General features: G+C 38.7%; 1 pseudogene; it reads right to left on the bottom strand.

Moving 5' to 3' along the window:
* Positions 1-930, bottom strand: LOC123819244 (annotated as a pseudogene).
* Between the last annotated feature and the right edge of the window lie 14,177 nt (positions 931-15,107).

The following is a 15,107-nucleotide window of genomic DNA, read 5'->3' on the forward strand; positions in this document are numbered from 1 at the left end:
TCACTGAGAACCCTTAGGAAAGAGCACAAGAATGACATTGTCTTAGATCTGCTTGGCCTTTACTCTATAGGTAATAGGGTTGAAGGCAGGTGGGATGATTACATAGAGGTTGGCAAACCTACTGTGAAAGGTATGAAAGACATTATGCCCAAAGCAACATGCAAACAGGGAGAAAAATGCTGGTATGTAGAGCATGTGGATGACACAGACCACAGGGCTAAAGGCCTTCTTTTGGGAAACTCAGGAAGGGCGTTGAAAGGCAGCACAGAGGATGAGGGTGTGGGAGACAGCAATTAGGATCACATCTAGAATTACTGTCATGATGGGAACACAAAACTCATATCACATACTGATGGAAATATAGCAAAGGCAAGCAGAGCAACAGCTATGAGTTCACAGTGTATATAAGGGACGATATGTGTCCTACAGAAGGGTAGATGATCTACAAAGAAAACAAAAAGAACAATACCGAAACTTCTGAGGGAAATTCCCATAACAATTTTGACAATATCATTGAGTGGTGTATCTCAAGGGTAAGCAAACGGCCACACAGCAAATGTCATGACCAGCATAATAGCTGAGTCAAAGCCGAACCTGTAGTGCAGAAAGCATAGTTGCATGAGACAGCCAGGAAAACCGACTTTCTGGAGAGCAAGCCAGAAGATGGTAGTGTTTTAGGGATACATGCTGTAGTCAATATGAGGTCAATAATGACCAGCATGGAAAGGAAAAAGAACACACATGTGTGCGTGGAGACTACACTCCCACAGCAATGAGGTAGAGAAGGATAACATTGTCCACATTGGCCACAAGGTAGATGAAACAGGAGATGCTGCCTGTCTAGACGTGGTACTGCTCCAGTCCAGGGATTCCCAAAAGGGCAAAGTAGTCTGTGTTATGGATACTCAGATAGTAAATGGCTATTAACATCTGGTAAATAGCTTCTGTATTTAAAAAAGAAATTGCATGTAATGAACATGAGAAAATTGCAGGGTAATTCTTCCTCTCCCCTCTCCCTAGGTCCAGCTCTTCTCTTTCCTATCTGCCAAGAAACTCCCATTGCTATTACGAGCAATGCATATCTTGCTGATCTCTTAGGAAAGATTTCCCAGACCCAATACTCCTGGTACTAATCATTCAGCCACTCTGGAGTCTTCTTCAAACTATATAAAATGCTATTCCCACTTTAATGACTGAGTGAAGTTTAAGTTGTTGCTGCATATATGTAAGTATAGATAAAAAACAATCTAACCACATATAGAGATAGAAACTATGAAAAATTAGGCACAGTTGGGAAAATATGGAGATAATAATTACAGACTTATACCGTGTGCCAGGCTCTTATAAAATATAATTTATTTAGAACAGTCTTCTAAGATATTTATTTTTATATTTCTATTTTTTTTACAGAAACTGAAACTCTGAAATATGGTCTTACCTCAGATCTTGTATTTAGTAACTGGCAGAGCCAAAATCATTAAATCCCACAGCCAACACTCTCTAATGCTACTGCCAAAATCATTAAATCCCACAGCCAACACTCTTTAATGAGACAAACCTGTGATTGTTTCAGCACACTGCGACCTACCAGGAACTGAGAAAAGTCAGAGGATATAGAGAAGGGTATAAGGCAGGGGTGTCAAACTCATTTTCACCAGGAGACACATCAGCCTCATGGTTGCCTTCAAAGGGCCAAATGCAATTTTAGGACTGTATAAATGTAACTACTCCTTAACTAGGGACAAGGAGCCCAGCACTGCCACTGGGTAGAAACAAGGTGCCAGGCCAGATAAAACAAGGTGGAGAGGACCAGATTTGGTCCTCGGGCCTTGTGTTTGCCACCTGTGGTATAAGGGAAAACATAACGCTGGAATTTGTCCAGCACACCAGGCCTACCTTAGTTGCAATTACTTTCCTGATATCCCTGACACTATAGGGCCTTGGGGTTGTGGACCCGAATGTTCTCTGCGACTGTGATATGTGATGACTCACCATGGAAAGTGACAGAAAAAATGTACAGCTCAACCTCCAGCCCACACTTAGGATTTAATGAGGAAATTGCTACAAATATGTTTTTGATCAATATAGAGGTGACCCCTAGTGGAAGAAATATAGAATTTATATATTCTAAATTCCAGGTCAAGACAAAAGCAAATAAACACATTGTTGCCTGTGTCCGTGGGCTATGCATATATGCATATATGTCCTTTTGTTACTGAACAGCACTTGGGGTTCTGCTGCCCATTGCTTTCCTCTAGGCAAAAATTCTAGAGGTAAAGGTTTGGTGATAACGGAAATGAGTCTTTATTCAAAAGCAATTACTTAAACCTATCAAGCCACAGCTTTAATCACTTAAACCTATCAATTAAGGCTAAACTCTAACAACTGAGTTCTCCTATCCCTGTTTTTGGTTATCTTGTTTCTATATGGTTATTTTACAAACTAAGAACAACATAATATACAAAAAACTATACAATTTTGGAAGAATGGCAGTCTTCTGCTTCAGATCCTATTCCCTCCTGAACACCCAAAGAATAAACCTGCCACCCTCTGCCAGGCAATCCTGGTCCTAGGCTGTGCTCGGCGGACACTTACCCTGTAGGGTAAATGAAATCAGTCAGGTTCCCTCACCCAGATGCCTGGGCAATTAAGATAAGCAGTATTCCCATAGCCTTGGGAATGGGCCTACATGTGCAGAATCATGCTTTGTTATATAATATCTTGGCACCCTGCTGGCTTTGTGTGCATTTAGTATATACGGGAGTTGGGACTTTCTGTCATTAGACTTGTGACTTGTGGCATGCATAGATCACCCTACCCTAGAATAAAAGCATGTCAGGCATTCCCCATGGCTCCATGAACTTTCTTTTGTTTGCCCAAATCCTGAGTGAACCTGTTCAGCCTAGAACAGTCACAACACACTTCCCATGCAAAGCGCCATTTGTTGAGAAATGAAGGCAGCTGCAGCACAGTTATCCAGGCATCCTCCAGGAAGAAGAGCCTAAGAGCAAACCTGAGAGTCTGAGAGAGAACCAGTTCAGGAGCCAGGGCACTCTCTCTGAGGCAGAGAGCCATTTATTTCCATTGGCACTGGAGGCATTCAGCTTCTCAGCCAATCCCATCCTAGACTGCCCACAATTGCCTCAGCAAACTCCTCCTATGGCCCCTCCCTACTCCCTGGTGATCTGAGTTATCTTACCCAGACCTCTCTTAGTCACTTTGGCTAATCTCTTCCAGTCCCCCTCACCACTGCCCCTCTGAGATTTGTCAGTCTGTCGCAGGTATCCATGCTTCTGGTTTTATTTAGGTTGTCAGTTTACTTTGTTCATTAGATTCCACATATAAATGAGATCATATAGTATTTTTCTTTCTCTCACTGTCCTATTTTGCTTAGCATGATAATCTTCAGGTCCATCCATGCTATTGCAAAAGGTAAGAGTCCATTCTTTTTTACAGCCACATAGTATTCCACTGAGTAAATGTATCACAGTTTTTTAATCCACTCATCTACTGATGGGCACTTGGGCTCTTTCCAGATCTTGGCTATTGTAACTAATGCTGCTATCAACATAGGGGTGCATATATTTTTTATGATTAGTGTTTTGGGATTCTTAGGATATATTCTCAGAAGTGGGATCTCTGAAATGGCAGTTTCATTTTTAATTTTTTGAGGAGAGCCTATACTGTCTTCCACAGTACCTGCACCAGTCTGCATTCCCACCAACAGTGTACTAGGGTTCCCAATGTAAGTGAATGCCAGGATCAGGGATGGATGAAGGGAGGAAATGGTTGGCATTTGTAATAATGTCAACAATAAAAAAAAGAAGTGTGTGACATGCAACTGGGGGAATAGTGCCTCCCTCCTCCCATTTAAAAAACAAAACAAAACAAAAAACAACCTCTCAAAAAAGATAAAAGCAAATAAGCAACCTCCATAGCAAGAGTTAACCATTTTTGAGAACTTTTAACATAGTACACAAAGCTCTACATGAAAATCACTTCTATAATCCTATTAACAATATGATGGAATAGGTAAGAATGTTACATATATTTTAAAGATATAGACACTGAGGCAGAGAGATGTTAAGTAGTTTGCTGAAGGTCACACAATGAGAAAATGGTAGAGCTGAGGATCAAATGAAAGAAGGTTTTTCTAGACATCTGGGCACACCATCAAAATTCTCTATGGAGTACATGGCACATAGTATACACATGATATATGGACTGCAGGCGATATAAAATTAAGTCACATAAAACAGAAGACTGACAGTACAAAACAAATTAGCAGCATAAAATCAAGCACATCACTTAGATTACAAATACAGATTGTTTGAACTTCACTATTTAAAAGCACAGATATCACTGAGTCTTTTAAAATAAAATCTGATTACATGAGAAAAACTCAAAATAAGATTACCCAAAAAGGATAAAACAAAAGAATAGACAGATGCACTTCAAAAAAATTTAAATATAAAGGTAGGATGTAAAAATGAAACTCATAGACACAGACAACAGTATGGTGGTTACCAGAGGGAAGCGGGTGGGAGAGTAGTAAAGGGGAAAGGGGACCAAATATATGGTAACAGAAGATGATTTGACTTTGGATGGTGGGCACACAAAATATACAGATCATGTTATTACAGAAATGTGCACTTGAAATCTATATGGTCTTATTAACCAATGTCACTCCAATAAATTTAATAATAAATAAATGAATGAATGAATAAATAAATAAGAAGCAAGCCTAGCAAAGCAAAAATAAGAAAAAGGAAAATTACAGGGGGGAATTGGAACAACTGTAATAGAACAACAATAAAGAAAGTAAAAGGAAAATTAAATTAAAAATATTAAATGAAGTAAAAGATATTTTGTGTTATTAAAAGAAATACAACTTGCCCTGGCTGGCATAGCTAAGTGGATTGAGCTCAGACTGCGAACCAGGCATCGCAGTTTCAATTCCCAGTCAGGGCACATGCCTAGGTTGCAGGCCATGGCCCCCAGCAACCACACATTGATGTTTCTCTCTCTCTCTCTCTCTCTCTCTATCTATCTATCTATCTATCTCTTTCTCTCTCTCTCTCCCTTTCCTCTCTAAAAATAAATAAATAAATAAGCAATCCTTAAAAAAAAGAACATGGCTAAGAACATGGGATTCACCAAATAAATAATGACAAATATTTTTTAAAAAACAACAAAAAAAAGAAATACAGCTTAATGAACATGTTGTCATATGCAGATGTCTCTTCTCAGAACTCTTGTTTTAAATAAATAAGTACATAAATAAAATTTTCTTTTTAAAAAATTATTTCCCAAAGACTTCCTTTAATTATCCTGATTCTTCAAAACCACATATCTAACTCTAGCAAATTTAACAACCTGTCACTCACCTATCCAAAAAAGTTTCCTTGAAGTAGCCCATCATTCTGGATGATGTTATTTTGTTCCTGAAACTCAGCCACCCAATTCCAGAGGGATAGTTTTGAAGAACTATAATCTAAAACTGGCTGATGTCACACATTTGGACATCACTACATTGTATCTATCAAATCTCATAGTTCAATTATTTCTAACTTGTTCTTCAACAGCCTTGAGGTCTCTAGTGAAGTGAATTTTTCACTATTCATTCAGTGCCCAGGTGTCTTTGGATTTCTCTTTATTGGAGCTAAAGTCTATAATTAATCATTTTAACCATTCCTTTACAAATATTTTGTTTGGTGACCTTATATCACCTATGTGAAGCAAAACTCAATTCCTAGATTAATCAACCTAATAAATACTCTAGGTCTGATGGAAACCACTTCTTAACTATGCATATTTGTATTTCCATAATTCCATGATCATCAACCATAAGCTTAACCACGACTCAGTGATCCAACAACATGATCTTGTTCAGCTCAATCTCCCTACTCTCCTCTAAATACATTCCCCATCTCTAGTGCCCTCTTTCTTTCTCAAAAGATAATCTTTTATTTTACTTTACAGAGAACTGAGAGGCCATTAGATATAAAATCATGATATAAGGCAGGCATCAGTTCACACATCACACCATCACATCTCTCTCAGGTTATATATATATTTTTATTATATATTTTATATATATTATGTTTATATAAAATACTTATTCATGCCCACAGAACCATGTAATTATGTGCTAGGGAAGCACTTATAATTTATTTCACTTATTTGCCTATTTTCTGTTCTTCTTGAGTGTAAAGGCATTTTAATATTGATTCTGGGCCAGTTTCTGTAAAACACCTAAGTTTCATTAAATAAATAAATAATGTTTGATCATTGCACACAAGCTTCTCTTTGATATGGGATCTTTGTACTTTTTTAGCCCCATCTCCCTCACCCCAACTCTATTCACTCTTCTGTTTACTTTATGTTCCATTAAAGTGCAGTTTAAAGAATGAATGAGTAAATTAAAACACATATGCACACACACTACACATATACCCAGACACATGTGGAATCACAGACCAAGTCTACATAAAAGTCACATTCTTTTTACTGCTGAAGATATCAAACTTTAGAGTCCTGTATCTTGGATTTACATTTGATTGGTGTTGATTTTTTCATTATACCAAAGTATTTGATCTCTCTAAAACACCCATTTCTTCATAGAATTTTTGCATCAGTTACATAAGAAAAGGCCTCAGCTCAGTGACTAGAAATGTTAAGTTCTCAATGTATAGAAACTATCATGTAATATCATTATTATTATAAGCACATGCAAATACACACAGATGGCAGAAACCCACATAATGACAAAGTTTCAATCACAAGGAAACCACAGAGTCTGAGTCTATTCTAGATCTAAGCTCTCAAAGCATTTGGTTTTGGCTATTGAACTGTATCCTCAAGAAAATCCAATTCTATTTGTTTTCTTTTCTTTTTCCTAAATATATTTTATTGATTATGCTGTTACAGTTATCCCATTTTCCCCCTTCACTCCCCTCCACCCTGCACACCCCCTCCCTACTGGGGCCTGGCCTGAAACCCAGGCATGTGCCCTGACTGGGAATCGAACCAGCTACCCTTTGGTTCACAGACTGTTGCTTGATCCTCTGAGCCACAGCAGCCAGGACTGCAATGTGAATTTAATAAGAGAATGTATCTACCACAAAGAGTACGGGGACAGAAGAGCAGCATTCCCCTGACTCAAGCAGAGAGCAGTGAGCTCAGAGGATGATTTATGGCTTCAGGGACAATGCCCACAACTGCAGAGGATGTCTGTTTCCTAACATTAGTAGGGAAGATAGCTCTACCCATTAGTCACACTAGCAACATCCCTGTAACAAATATTAGCCAATGTGACTTGGTTTAGGCAAAGTCAAGCAAAGCAGATTCTTACCTCATAGAGAAAAAGAATAATAAAGATATTGGGCCCCAATGTTTTCATTTGTAGTCTGTAGGACTTGGAGCCCATCTTTGGGAATCTCTCTTTGCACTTAACAGAAACTGCCTTTGGAGGTGCCTTTTGCATTGAAAATATCCTTTGTGATTTAACTCTATTGCGTGATTTATTTTATAAGTATTTTTGAGAAGAGATGCCAGGTAATACCAGGAGTGAAGCAATGGAAAAGCCCAGCATAACTTGAACCATCTTCAGACCAGTTTTGGAGAGATTTAGTTCTTACCTTCCCAACAAATTTACAAAGTTCTGCAAAAAGCTTTTAAGAAAAGGAAGTACATTTTATGTACAAGTTATAACAGTTCTGTGTAATTGCTTTTGGCAGGAATCTTTGGTTTTGTACACAAGGAGGAGAAGACTAGATTGAGACATAGGATTTATGATATCTTGGCCAGAACCTCAGTCAAAATTTAACATAGATAGTGAGCTTCTCTCATTTAGGGAATGGTTTTGTCACCTCCAGAGTCCTTATTTAGCCAAAGTGAACAAAGCATCTAACTAGGAGCAATGTAACTAGCTCCCAATGTCCATCAGTATTTAGCTAGGAAAAGAGCAAAGGGAGTTAGCCACTGAGCTAAATAAACTGGAGAGCATAAGTCTGTTTGCTCATCCAGAAAGCTACAGCTTCACATCCCAAGAGATCACAGCATTACTCTGCCAAAGGGATTAACACTCCTCCCTTTCCCTCCAGTACCAGATTGTTGGGGGATGCAGGAGGATGTGTTTGACCATAGAGCCCTGTCAGTCTAACTAGGGGATTTAACCCTATCAAATGTTCACAAATGCTGGGGAAATTGATTGGTCATTTTGAAAAAGCACCTGGTTCATCCCAAACCCAGGCTAATATAATCCCAGAGGAGAAAAGACTCCTCTCTCTCTCTCTCTCTCTCTCTCATCCAATAACCTGTATTCACACAATGCATATGCCTGTCATCTCCATGGCCATGTGATCCTAGCAGCCACATGGCCCATGGCCATGAGAGCTCCACACGTAGGTTCCAGGAGGCAGCATGAACACTGTGGTACAGCAATGGACTGTAGCTGGAAACACACGCTAAGCTAGCCAAATGCTGGACTGGACTGGACTTTAATAAGGAGCAGAAACTCTGGGCAGTGACCTTTATTTTGGCCCTACTGAGGATAAGACTGGGCCTTGTCCATGGCAGTCTAAAGTTCTCTGGAGGCCCAATGAAATATCCGGGCCAATAGCAATCACCAGGCAATCAGATAGGTTTACAGTCCTCTACATGTCCCAGGAAAATGTCCCTCTGCAGCAACTTCCATCATGGCTTGCAGGCAGAGGCCAGGAAATGTACATGGGTGATATAGCAATACTGATAATATTCTCAGCAGTGAGGGGCATCACAATAGAACCTTTAGGGTTCCGAAGACACCCAACCATTGTCAGGCTTAGACAAGGGCCTGGGTGGTGACAAATATTCTCTTTCTGACCAAACTTTAGACAGGGTCCTCTGAAATTTCTTCCCATTAAGTTATGACTTTTAGGCTTCTCATGTTTGTATCTGCATTGTCCACTTTTAGCCAAAATCCTGTTGACTAAGTTTAGTAAAAATTTCCCACCCCCAGTCTCATCACCCTCAACATCTTATCAACCTACCTCTTAGTAATTTTTCATTTGCCAACCTCTGACCCTGTTTCTTGGCTATAAATCCCCACTTTTCCTTATTATTTTTAGAGTTAATCTCAATCATCCTCCTCCTTCTGTTAAGTCATCTAGTCTATGATACATTGTTAGGGAAACCCTAGAAAACTAATTAATAGAAAGTCATGCCAAATAAAAGTGGAAAGAAAGGGAGAGGTGGTCAGATGGTGTAGGTGAACTCAGGTGCATGTGGTGAGCCCCAGGATAAGGAGCACTACAAAAAGTACAAGGGTGAAGAAAGGAGAAGGTTCAGGGGCTCGGTGATCACAGGGTGATGGAGCCTGAAGAGTTCTAAGGATTGAAATATGGATAATCTGTCTGACAAAAGTAACATTTAAATAAGTGACCCATGGTTTGTGACATTAAATAATAGGACAGTGTATTTTCTTATGGCTTCACTGTATATTTTTTTTCCATGAGAAATAGACTGACGTGATGAGTAAGAACAGCCATGGAAAGAGTCCAGACCTTGGGATCAGTGATTCAAGACTCCTCAAAGGCATTGTTCTCAGATTCATTCTGGAAGCCTACAACCCAGTAGCCAGTTTCAGGCCTGATTCTGGAGTAAACATTTGAAACAAAACAGTTTTTCTTTTCTATTGAAGTTACTTGTTTTACTGTATACCTCCAAGATCCAGGTGATCTTCCCAGGCACATCTGCTTGCCAGTAATATTTCCCCAAAGAGAAATTTGGCAGCCCAAGACATCAAAAGAGAAAAATTACATGACTATACATTTCTAAACATAAAATGTTCCCAACTGTCACTTTGATCTATAGAAACAACAACATTCAAAAGAGTATTGATTGGATTTCACCATGAACTCCACTGTAGAAAAAAATTATATGGCCAGGTCAAGTATGTAGGGCATGTGTGTCTTCTGACACTGCAGGGAGGAATACTGGGAAATGACTAGGAGGAATTTGTGTTAATGGTTCAGGCATGAGTAGGTAATTTTAAAACTGTTGTATATATACATGTTTGAGAGGAACACATGTAACTAAGATTATGGGGCCTAATGGTAACCACGCTTCTGAAAAGAGATCAGAATATGGTGATTTGTAAGTTCTCAATAACAGTAAATTTCTTTGAGACCTAAAATGACAAATGTTCAATGTTTTTATTAAAAACATAGTGTTTTACTTCCGGCCAAGATGGAGGCATAGGTGGACACACCGTACCTCCACATACAACCAAGATTGGAACAACAACAATTTAGAGGCAGAATAACACCCAGAACTGATAGAGAATTTATCTGAACGGAAGTCGGACAGCCAAGAAGTTGAAGTAGACCCGTTCATCCAGACCAGTAGGAGGGGTGAAGAGGAGCAGCTGGGCATGGGTCGCGGCTAAGAGAGCAGAGAGAGTTGGGCGCATAAGGCAACTGGGGACACCTAAGGCATTTGGGGCATGCAAGATTGCAGTGGGTGGACCCTGAGTACACAAGCAACAGCTGGCAGACCCAGTGAGGCAGTGATTGTGGGGCAGAGCAGAGCGTGCAACCCAGGATCCCAGAGAAGGGACTGAGGTCCCACAGAGAATGGAACTACTGCCACTGTTCCCTCCCACCCCCGCCCCCACATACAATATCACAATCTAGCAACTGGGGTGCCCAGCCCTGATGAACACCTAAGGCTCCGCCCTTCACTGTAACAGGAGTGACCAGACCAAAAAAAATTTTAAAAAGAGAGAGATATGTCTCAAACAGAAGAACAGATCAATGCCCCAGGACTCAACATTTTAAGCGACCGAGAGATAGCCAATCTATCAGATGCACAGTTCAAAACACTGGTGATCAGGAAGCTCACAGAACTGGTTGATTTTGGTCGCAAATTACATGAAAAAATGCAGGTTACCATAAAAGAAATGAAGGAAAATGCACAGGGAAACAATAGTGATGGGAAGGAAACTGGGACTCAAAACAATAGAGTGGACCAGAAGAAAGAAAAACAACCAAACAGGAAAGAATGGAGAAATAAGAATTCAAAAAAATGAAGAGACGCTTAAGAACCTCCAGGACATCTTTCAACGTTCCAACATCCAAATTATAGGGGTACCAGAAGGGGAAGAGGAAAAGCAACAGATTGAACAGGTATTTGAACAAATAATAAAGGAGAACTTCCCCATTCTGGCAAAGGAAATAGACTTCCAGGAAATCCAGGAAGCTCAGAGAGTCCCAAAGAAGTTGGACCCAAGAAGAAACACACCAAGGCACATCATAATTACATTAGCCAAGGTAAAAATGAAGGAGAGAATCCTAGAAGCAGCAAGAGATAAGGAGACGGTAACCTACAAAGGAGTTCCCATCAGACTGTCAGCTTATTTCTCAAAAGAGACCTTACAGGCAAGAAGGGGCTGGAAAGGAGTATTCCAAGCCATGAAAGGCAAGGACCTACATCCCAGATTGCTCTATCCCGCAAAGCTTTCATTCTCAGAGAAGGTCAAGTTAAAGGAGTTCATCATCCCAGGCCCTTTTTTAATGAAATGTTAAAGGGGCTTATCTAAGAAAAAAAAGATTAAAAACACGTACAGTAAAAGGACAGCAAACTCACAATTATTAACAACCACACCTAAAACAAAAACAAAAAGTTTACGACACATGGGCATGAACTAAAGGGAAGGAATGTGGGTGGGAGAGGGTGTGCAGGGTGGAGGGGAATAAAGGGGGGGTAGTGGGACAACTGTAATAGCATAATCAATAAAATATATTATAACCACACACAAAAAAAGCAAACATAAGTCAATAAGTAATAAGCCTCCTCACTTACAAAGTTTCATTTCATCCCCACCTCCTTGTGATATGATGGGAATAGATATGGTCTCAGTGTGAGCCAAAGATTAAAAACAAGACCCAGGTCAATTACTCCAGAAGGCTCAGTTAAAGTTGCCAGGTTTCCTACAATTTAAAAGGAATTTTGACCCTTGTGGAAGCACAACATGATCTTCCAGTACCTGATGGTAAGTCTTACTTGGAGGAAAACATCAGGTCCAAGATATTTACCCCATGTTCATACAGCTCCTCCTAAGATGATTTGAATAATTCATGGTTGTTCATTTATTCAATGTGAATGTAAACCGATATACTATTACTTGTCAAGCATTATGCCATAATTGGGAGAAACAAAGATGAGTAATTATAGTATTCCTCAATAACTTGACTTCTGCTAAGGGTACAGCAAAAAAAAATGTATTAATGTAGGTTTTTCTCAAATCTCTCATCATTTTACACAATATCTATAACTGACCCCATTCACTCCCTAAATTAAACACACACATGTGCAATTGATTTCCAAGTGTTTATTTTTACTCAGTTTTTTCTCTTAAATGCAGGTTAATATATTACCTGGAAAAGAAGCCACAGAAATCAGTAACTTAGGATGTCTCATATGTACCTTACGCTTCACCAACCAAATTGTCTCCTCCCTTACACCCCTTTCTCTGTTACCGATATCCACTCAGTCACTGTCCTCAACATTACAATGCTTACTGACATTTCATTCTCTACCAAGCCAGTTTAGTCCACACCATTAATAGTTTTTAGTCATCTGAACATATTTACCATCACTGATTTATTTTCTTGAACACGTAAGTTCCAATATATTTTTTCTTTTTATCTCAGACTAACTTCTTCCATGACACCAAAAGGCAGGCCAACTTATGGGTCTACACACAAAAAATTACTTTGCTCGCTGTGTTAGGGGTTTGTTGTTGAATATTACAAAAACAATTCAAAGTGGATGAAGTAGAGAAAAGGAATTTGGGGGGATAGCTGTGACTTTAATCAAATTTTAGTTTTGAAGCTCCAACATTGTCATCAAGATCTGGTCTATGTCATTCTCCAATTCTATTTATGCTTCTATATTGACTTTATCCTCAGTTCATGAAGAAAACATGTATCTCCTCTAATAAATTTCTGGAAAAAAAAATAGAACTTGTCTTCCCAGTTACATCAGACTCTGAGGCCCTCATGGCACTGGCCTGCACTGGATCAAATGCCCATGTTAAACCATCATTGTGTTGTTGCTGAAAGAATATAAAGCAATGTTAGAGGCTAGTATCCATATTTTATTGGAATTAATTTAATATTAATCTGAAGTAGATCACGAGAAAATAGGACACATGTTCTAAATATAAAAGCAAACATCAGAAAAGTAGAAAATAGTAAAACTTAAAATTTTATACTAAAAAATCTGTTTAACTTACAAGAAGCTTGTCAATGAGAAAAAGCACAATTAAAACAGCAGGCAATATGTAGAAGCAAATAGGAATATAACTTAAATAGGGCTACATCAACGATTGCATTAAATTTTATTGTCTTAATCCACCTATTAAAAAGCAGAGGTGGTCAGACTAGATAAAAAGCTACTACAATTACTGCTATCTACAACAGATGTGTTTTGTATTCAAAGATACAAATATGGCAAAACTAAAAAGATAGAATTCTCATTTAAATGGTGCAGTAGGTAGTGAGAGTCCCACTCCACTGGGATTGATTCTTTCTTCCTAAGCCATACAATCCCTTGATGATAAAAGCACCAAGCCACTCATGCTTCCTGGCTTTTATACCAGCTCTTCTCTCAGCAGGCAATGCTACTCTCCTCCTGTCATGTAGGACTCACTCTCCTCCTGTCATGTTTGTTTATCAGAAAGACCTGCTTTCATTTGCTTGTTTACAGTTTAACCATTGTCATCACTTGTTCCACATTTACAACCTCTCTTATTATCATGACATCCTACATGACATGTTTGTATATGTGACAAGAGTAAACTATCACATGTCTACATAGAAATAGTAAGTGATTTACAAAAATCATTTGACTTCAATACAGAGTTGAAATTAACCTAACATATTTGGGATATATATCCCTCTTCAGAAATCTAGTCCTACTCCATTGAGTCATTCAGTGACAAACTGAGGTAATATTATCAACCCATTTAACACCCATAGTAATGGGGAAAAGGGTGATAGTGAAGGGATACAGATGAGGTAAGAGGTTTTTGGGAGTCTTGTACTTATAAAGAGTGAAATTTCAGCTTGGCCTGGATGTATGCCAAGGACATTTATAGGACACAAAATATGTGTGTGTGTGGATGGTAGGAAGGAAGATGGTATAAATATAATCACAGGATTCAGTCACACATCTAAAAATAGAGAAGCACAGATGAAATTAATGTCAGTCTTGAAAAAAAGTCTCAAAATATTAGGGAAGATCACTCAACAAGTTACCATTGACAATGAATTACATGTTAACAACTGGTTAATATTCAAAAATACACAGATGACTCTAAATAGAGGGCTTAAACCACTAGGACCTTGACATTCACCTGGAAATAAATAGTAAACTAAATAATCAGCCATATATATGTGCAAATGAGGTGATATGAAAAACACTGAGAGATGTACATTCTGTTGGGAAATTTGAGAAGGCGGGCAGATAAAGGGTTGCCCAATAATTCCAATTTGAAGATGTAAAGGTTGAATTGACTAATTAAGGAGTTGAAGAAACTTAGGGAGAGAAATAAAAATAGTATTAGGTAGAAGAAATGACCTGTTTATGGAAAATAAACAATCCACCTCTGTGTATTTCTTTGAAGAAACCCAAAACACTAAATCAAAAAGACATATACATCCATGTGTTCATTGTAGCATTATATACAATAGTCAAGATGTGGCAGCCACAAAAGTGTCCATCAAGAGATGAATGGATATAGAAGAAGTGGTGTATATATGCAATTGAACATGATTCAGCCCTAAAAAGAATGAAATCTTGCCATCTGCAACAACATGGATGGACCTACAGGGCATTGTACTGAGTGAAATAAGTCAGACAGAGAACAACAAATGCCAGATAATTTCACTTATATGTGGAACCTAAAAAAACAAAATAAATGAATAAGCAGAATTGCAATAGACTTGCAGATACAGAGAACAAATGGATGGTCGTCTGACTGGAGTGGGGATGGGTAAATAAGATGAAGGGATTTACAAGTACAAATTTGTAGTCACAGAATAGTCACAGGAATATTAAGT

The sequence above is a fragment of the Phyllostomus hastatus genome, unplaced genomic scaffold, assembly GCF_019186645.2.
Source record: "Phyllostomus hastatus isolate PE091 unplaced genomic scaffold, TTU_PhHast_1.1 phas_contig_304, whole genome shotgun sequence".
Classification (NCBI taxonomy): Eukaryota; Metazoa; Chordata; class Mammalia; order Chiroptera; family Phyllostomidae; genus Phyllostomus; species Phyllostomus hastatus.